This window comes from Terrapene carolina, unplaced genomic scaffold, assembly GCF_002925995.2.
Source record: "Terrapene carolina triunguis isolate 2854851 unplaced genomic scaffold, T_m_triunguis-2.0 Scaffold843, whole genome shotgun sequence".
Taxonomy (NCBI): domain Eukaryota; kingdom Metazoa; phylum Chordata; order Testudines; family Emydidae; genus Terrapene; species Terrapene triunguis.
In genome coordinates, this window is record NW_020665194.1 from 166,191 (window position 1) to 173,678 (window position 7,488).

The window sequence follows — 7,488 nt, forward strand, 5'->3', positions numbered from 1 at the left end:
ACAAAGTTGAATGGCTTGTTTTAAAATTTGGAAGAGCAGCTCAGAGACCTCTCTCCTTAATTTAAGAATAGAAGCAGATTGCAGCCTGCATGAAAAAGTCCTCAGGGCAGACAGAAAATTGCAAAGCACTGCCTATGGGATCCTCCTAGAAAGAAAAGGACAAAGCCACTCGAGTGTAGCGCTGTAAGTTACAATTCACCATAGGCAGTAAATCAAAGGCAACTGACAGATGTCAAAGAGTCAACATGATTGACTTGATCTTCACCCATCATCAGGAGAAGGTCCTTTACCAATGTAGTCTGTGTGCTAAAGGCTGGCTAACAACCAGACTGACGGGAGTCAAGGAAATCTGAGGTCCTCCAACTAGCACCAGAGTTGCCTTGACAAAAAATTCTTCGTGAACTTTCCCTTAAAAGGTAGATTATATGCAGGGCAATAACTGAGAAGATTTTTACTGTCAAAAAATGATTTCTTTAGTAGTAAGGGCCTAATGGTAACTTCTTTGCCCTAAATCTCTTCTGATAATAGGCCCAATGTCTTCCAGATGGATTTTATTAGAGTCCAACTCACAGGTTATAACCCAAAGATCAGTAGGAATTTCCACTACCTTAGCGAGTGACAGAGGCTCATTCACAAGCAGAAACTACAGTGTTTGTCCCCCAGAGATAAGTCCACCACTCAGGAGTCTGATAATTTGGTCTGAATCTGCATGTTACTTTCTGAAAAATGGGTTAAAAACCTCTCACAGTGAAAACCACTTGATTTCATATGTCACTGGAATCAACACAGATCCACCAGGCCTTTTTGTCACTTGGAATAGCATTGCAGATCAGAACATCGAATGAGTTAGATGGAGGCTAAGAAGTCCATCTGTGCCTCATGCAAAGCTTTTGGCACAAGGTATGAACATGCTGCAGTTGGTGAGAATCAAGCAGCGGCTCCTGCCATCAGTGTTCCAGCCACCTGTTTTCCTTCTTCCGCTGTCAGACTATCTGTATATACCTGGTGACCTGTGAGAACATGGCTAGGAAGACAGGATTTAGAAATGATTGTATCAATTGCAGAAGGCAAACATTAAGTAGAAATAAAGATGGTCACTGCCACAGTTATTGGGTTGAGGTGGAGGAGTATGACTCTTGGATGTTCCCCTTCTAAAGGCTGGAATACCATTGGCAGCCCACAGTACTTTGTAAATTTTCCCAGAAACACCTGCTGCAGAGAGCGGTGCCATGAGCGATGCTGTAGGTACCTCTGGAGTCCCACAACACAGTGACACAGCAATGGCGGGAAGAAACGCTGTATAGAGCTGGGTGTGGATGTGGCAGGGGCTGTTTTTCAAACAACTATTCTGCAGAGTGGACATGCTGCACCACTGCAGGGACCAGCAGTGACAGGTGCTGCCACTCCACAGTCTTTCGTGGTAGAGCCTCCCTTTGCCAAAGGAAACGACAAGGTGTATCCGGACTTGCAAGAGTAACATGAGACAATGAATACACAGGAAACGCCTGTTTGGTGGTCAAAGTTCACAATCAGCCCATTTCTGAGAACTGTAAAATGAAACTAAATTAATCTCCTCTCTGCAGAAGCAGCCATGGCTACTGTGAATCCAGCAAAAATGCTCCTAGATGAACTGACTTGTTCAGTGTGTACAGATTATTTTAAAGATCCAGTGTCTCTAGATTGTGGGCACAATTTCTGCCAAGCCTGCATCACTCAGTACTGGGAGGGATTGCGTACAAACTTCTGCTGTCCTGAGTGCAGAACAACCTTCTCCCAGAGAAGCTTCAAACCAAACAGACATCTAAGGAATATTGTAGAAGCTTCCAGAACACTTACATTGGAGCCAACAAAAGAACCAGAAGTTGGGACAGTATGTGAAAAACACAAGAGGATTTTAGATGTCTTCTGCCAAGAGGATCAAACCCCCATTTGTATGGTTTGCCATCTGTCCCGAGATCACAAAGAACACTCTGTGGTTCCCATAGAGGAGGCTGCCGAGGATTACAAGGTAAGAAATCACGGGACAGTGTAACGGCTGGAATGGCCAGGAACGGCTTTTAATTAAAAAATTATTGCAAAAAAGAGCAGATACTGTTAGACACCCTTAAGAACAATATTTTTGCCATGAGAACAGACTTCTAACACACTGCTATTAACTTGTTCTGGGCCCAAACCATTTTTAACACCAGTAAGGACTGAGAAAAGTCAGTTCCAAAGTGACCTGTGGGCTGAAATGTATACATATAGCACAGAACTATTACAGTGGAACAGTTGCTGACCTGGGGCACATATTTTGCTAGAAATGAGAAATAACATTTTTAAATACAGCTGCCAATTTTGGTTGGAAGTGTTCCTGGAGATTTCATCACGTAACCTAATCTTTAACTAATCCTGGAAGGTTGGCAACCCTAATCTCGTGCGTGTGTATTCTGCACTTGTCATGAATCAGTGCAACCACAGGAACTGCTGGATTTTCCTCAAAAAAGGCACATGACGGGGGAAAGTAGAAGTCTCCTGGCTGAAACGTGGCATATGAAAGAAGTGTAGTTGGCTTCAATATTGTCACCTCTTAAAAAATACCAATAACTTCTGGAAGATCCAAATTTACAGAGATTTCAGGGACCTGGGTGTATTGACACACAAACCATTCCCGGGCACAGTGAAGATCATACTCATCACATAAGTCATTGTGACTGATTCTGCTTTTCATTTGTTATTTTTTATTTGTTGTGTATTTTTGGGAAGAGTCGCTCTCATATGGGTATTACAGTCTGTTATTTTTCGCTAGTAATCTTTAGATAGGCCTAAATGTTTCTGCTCCACAACTTTTGACACTATTAAAAAACTGGTTCTGGGTTGGAATGGGTTAATAAGAGTGTGCTGCTAATCGGTTCTCATTCCTAAAATATTGTCCTCACGGTAATGTGCTATATATATATAAATTTCATCCTCTGGCCCACTTTGGAACAGCGTCTTCCAGGTCCTTTTTGTGTTTGAGATACGGCTCTGGGCTGGAATGGGTTAATAACAGTGCTCTAATAATCAGTTCTCAGTGGTAAAATATTGTCTTCAAGGTGTTTTTTGGTGTTTAAAATATGGTACTGGGCCAAAACAGGTTAATCACAATGTGTTACAAATAGGGTGACCAGATGTCCCGTCTTTAAAGGGACAGCCCCGTATTTAAGCCCTCCTGCAGGTGTCCTAACTTTTTCTTAAAAATGGGAAAATTGTCCTGTCTCCCCCACATCAGTACTGGTGGTTCCTGTTACTGGCTGGATTCCTGCTCACCAGTTGTCCGCCCACCAGCGGTGAGTGTAGGGGAGTCCAGTGGCCAATGATGGGTGTGGGTGTGCAAGGCTGGTCACGAGGCAAAGCTGCAGCGCATGGGGCCGGCCGCTCCCCCTGCAGGTCCATCAGTGCAGTCCCTGTTGCGTGCTGGCTCTTGGCCCCCAGGGCTCCACCCCCTGACCATTACTGGCTGCGTGCTGCGACCTGCCATGGCTTGTGAGTGCAAGCATGCACCAGGCAGCGTCTGGTTACATGTCGCCTCCGCTGCCCACCCATTGGCCCTTTACATGCTCCCCCTCTAGCTGTCCTCTCCCTGCTTTGCCCCTTCTTTCCCCCCCCCCACCCTGCTGCTCCTCCTCCATATCCCGCCCCCCCATCCCCAGTGGAACACGTCCCACTCCCAATGAAAGAAAGAAATTAATGGAGATATCCCATCTCCCAGAACTGGAAGGGACCTTGAAAGGTCATCGAGTCGAGTCGAGTCCAGCCCCCTGCCTTCACTAGCAGGACCAAGTACTGATTTTGCCCCAGATCCCCAAGTGGCTCCCTCAAGGATTGAACTCACAACCCTGGGTTTAAGCAGGCCAATGTTCAAACCACTGAGCTAACCCTCCCCCCAGTTCTTTGTGCAGAGAACCAGCCCCTGGTTAGAGCGCTCAGCTCACCAGCAGCCTGGCCCACAGGCTCCTTCCTTCCCCTACCGCCTTTGGCTGGGTCAGTGCCCTCTGGTCTAGAGTGCAGGCCAGGAGGAGCCGAGCCCTGCATGTGCCAAAGCCCCGCACAGCGCTGGCATGGGGAAGCCTCTCCCCACTCAGCTAAGCTCTGGAGTAGGGGTGGGGGGAGCAATTTCCAGCCTGTTTGTGCCCCGACCTTGCAGGCTCCACAGCAGCCTCCCAGGCAGGGGCATAACACCCTCTTCACTCGCACCCGCCACCCTGGGTCCTGCCCCCAGGGAGCGCTCCATCCCTTAGGCACCCTCCCCTGCTGAGCCACCTCTCTGGCCGGGTTCACTGAAGCCCCTGCAGCCCTGGTGCACAATGCATCCTTGGGGCTTAACCTCTTCCTGCCCACGATGTAGCCAGGGGACAGGAAGCGGCTGAGTTGTGTCGGTGGCCAGCAGCAGTCTGGAGGTGTTAGCTGCCTTTTGACACTGTGCATCTTCCCGAGGCAACACATGGGGGGCACGCAGGGTCACATGCCCCCCTTCCCCCGATCTCTGCCAGGGTTCACAGCAGAATGTGGCCTTTTGGCACTGTGCGAGCAGGAAGGGACAAGCTGCTTCCAGCCACAGGGGAGCAGCGGAAGGGAGCGGGGAAGAGAGGAGCTCTGCAAAGATACAGGCCAGGTCATCCTTCCCCCCTCACCATGTGTGGAAGCAGCTCCCATCCCTTCCCTCCCACATGGTGCCAAAAGTGCTGCTGGCCACATTCTGGTGTGAACCCTGGCAGAAATCTGGGGAGGGTTACCCTGCGTGTCCCCATGTGTTGCCTTGGGAAGGCGTGGCACCAGGTACCAGGACAGACGGGTCTGCCCTGGGGGCCCAAGCAGGCATGGAGGGTGGGGAGGGCAGGGAGGGTCAGGTTGGTCAGTCACCCCCCCCCCCCTTGTGTGAGAGAGGTGTACCGGAGTGTGTGTGTGTCACCTCTCCTCATGTGAAACCTAAAGCCTTAAAGATAAGAAGGTAAATAAAAAGAATCCATCTCCGCAGTATTTCTTTTTAACAGAGGCTCAGTCAACTTGATGTTGATTTGAACATTTTCTACTGCTTAGTTCTGATTGATTGCCGTTGAACTCGCTTGAATACGAGTAATTTTACCAGGTGTCCCATATTTAGCACAGGGAAATATGGTCACCCTACCATCGGGGTTAAATACTTAGAGAGTCATTTGCGGGAGAGAGAGAGGGAGAGAGAAAGAGAGACCGCAAGCATGAGAGTGACTGTATAGTCAGGTGGTTAGAGCATTCACCCATTTTACTATGTATTTGATATTCTTGAAAATATAAATAAAATGGGAGGGAAACCCTCCAAAAGCAACCAAAACTAAACCAGTTTTTCTTTTGTTAGCCCCAAATTCAGAGCCATTTGGAGAGTTTGAAGAAAGAGAGAGAAGAGATTCTGTTGTATAAATCAAGTGTGGAAAATACAAGCCAGGAACTGCTGGTAGGTGCCGTTATTACTCAGAGGCAAATGTGCACAGGGACATTGTTGATACTCTGCTTAGTCTAATAGATGAGGAATAGTGAGAAACATGTTCCTTTCTGTGAAAGACTATGACTTATTTATTCTCATTGTAAAGAAAAACAGATTAAGGAAACAGTTTTAATAATCCAAATATTTCCATTGATAATGTGAGTGTAATTTGTTTAGCTAACAGTAGTTTCTCCTTTAGTCTTTCAACTTGAGCTGGTTGAAATTTTTCAACCACAAAAATGTTCTGTAGCAAAATGGGATTTATTAGAAAACATTTTTTTCCTATGGGAAACTGTCTTTTGCAAATAAAAATAAGAAATAAAGAAATTTCAGGTTTTTGACATGAAATTTCAGAATGAACAAAAATGTTTATTTTCATTTCAAACTGAAGTTTTCATTTTGGTTTTAAAAAGCTGAAATTTTTTTCAAAATTTCAAATGTTTTTTATCCCTTTGTTTCCCCATTTACTCCTTTTTGCCACTGAGTACAATAACATGAATAATTATCAGGTTTTTTCTCCTAGTTTTTCCTTTTTCTTTTTGCCAATTTTTCTAAAATGGGAGAACTTTGGAAGAGTTCCAGAGAGAATGAAATAAAAAGAAAAAATGCGATGGTGGTGGAAATGGACATTATTTTGTTACATTTTAGAAAAAAGGGGAAACAGAAATGTGAATTTTTTTCAAGTTATTTCATGATATTTTTCAAACAAATTAAAAGTTGTCCCATTTTGAACACTGAAAAATAGAAACGACTTTGAAATTTCAAAAATTTTTACAAATTCCTCCCCCATTTTTTGGCTTTACTTTCAACAGACATAACGGTTAGAATAAAAGCCTGTTTGTTAACCTGAGACAGAATTTTGGTTTTGACTTTTGATATTCCTATATCCTTACTAATATGTGTGAAGAACAAAGGACAAAAACACGGTGTGTTGCTTCTGCCTGGCCAGATTGGTTTGTTAGTATAATAGGAACAGATATGAACAAATAAAGTGTTACAGGGTATGGTGGGAGTGTAATATATGAGCATACACTGCAAGGCTGCCTGGCTCCTCTCTCAAGCCAAGGTCAAGCAACCAGTTAGGACGGAAGGGCAAAGGGGAAGGGGGAGGGAGGCATAAGAAACACTAAAGTCCAAAGAAAAGCCTGGCGTTGGCCAGTACACAACCTTTACTCCTCACCCTCCCACGGGATACAAAAGAGGTGGGATGACCCTCCAAAATGGAACATGACCATAAGTTGTAAGGGGTCTGACTAGAGGCAGGGACTGAAGGTATAATTGGACCTGCTAAGGAGGAGGAAATGGGGAACAGGGACACAGGCAAGGCTCTACGGCATCAGAGCTGGGAAGAGGGGGACATGGGGTAAAGACTCTGCGACATCAGAGCTGGGAAGGGGGACACCGGGAAACAAACTGTACTGGCGTGTAGCGCTATGGATATGCTTGCTTGGAACTAACCCCAATAAACATCACATTGCCTGCACTTTAGATTTTTGGTCTTCTGCTTTCTGTCTGCATGACAAGAACTGGGAAGGGGTTAAGGGAAAGTCCTCTAACAATAACCACAACAGAATAGTATCAGAGGGGTAGCCGTGTTAGTCTGGATCTGTAAAAAGTACATGTGTCTGACGAAGTGGGTATTCACCCACGAAAGCTCATGCTCCAATACATCTGTTAGTCTATAAGGTGCCGCAGGACTCTTTGTTGCTTGTCACAACAGAATAGTGCGGGCAGCCGCTATAGAAATCTGCTGCCCCAGAGACGGATGGTCATTTAACTCCTAACCAAATCCTACTGAAGTCACTGGAAAAACTCTTATTGATTTTGGTGAGCTTTGGAACAGGCCCTAGTGATATCGCTGCTAGACGTTGCCATGAAGAAGATTTGGGTTCTAAATATGATGTAAGTTTCTTGCTCCTAGCCAGGGCCGGCTCCAGGCACCAGCCGACCAAGCACGTGCTTGCGGCGGCACCTTGGGCCGGGGCGGCGCTCAGGTTTTTATTTATTTA

The 7,488-nt window shown here is 45.8% G+C and overlaps 1 pseudogene; it reads left to right on the forward strand.

The window, feature by feature from the left end:
• Positions 1-1,591: 1,591 nt before the first annotated feature.
• Positions 1,592-7,488, forward strand: part of LOC112103232 — a 16,088-nt pseudogene continuing 10,191 nt past the window's right edge.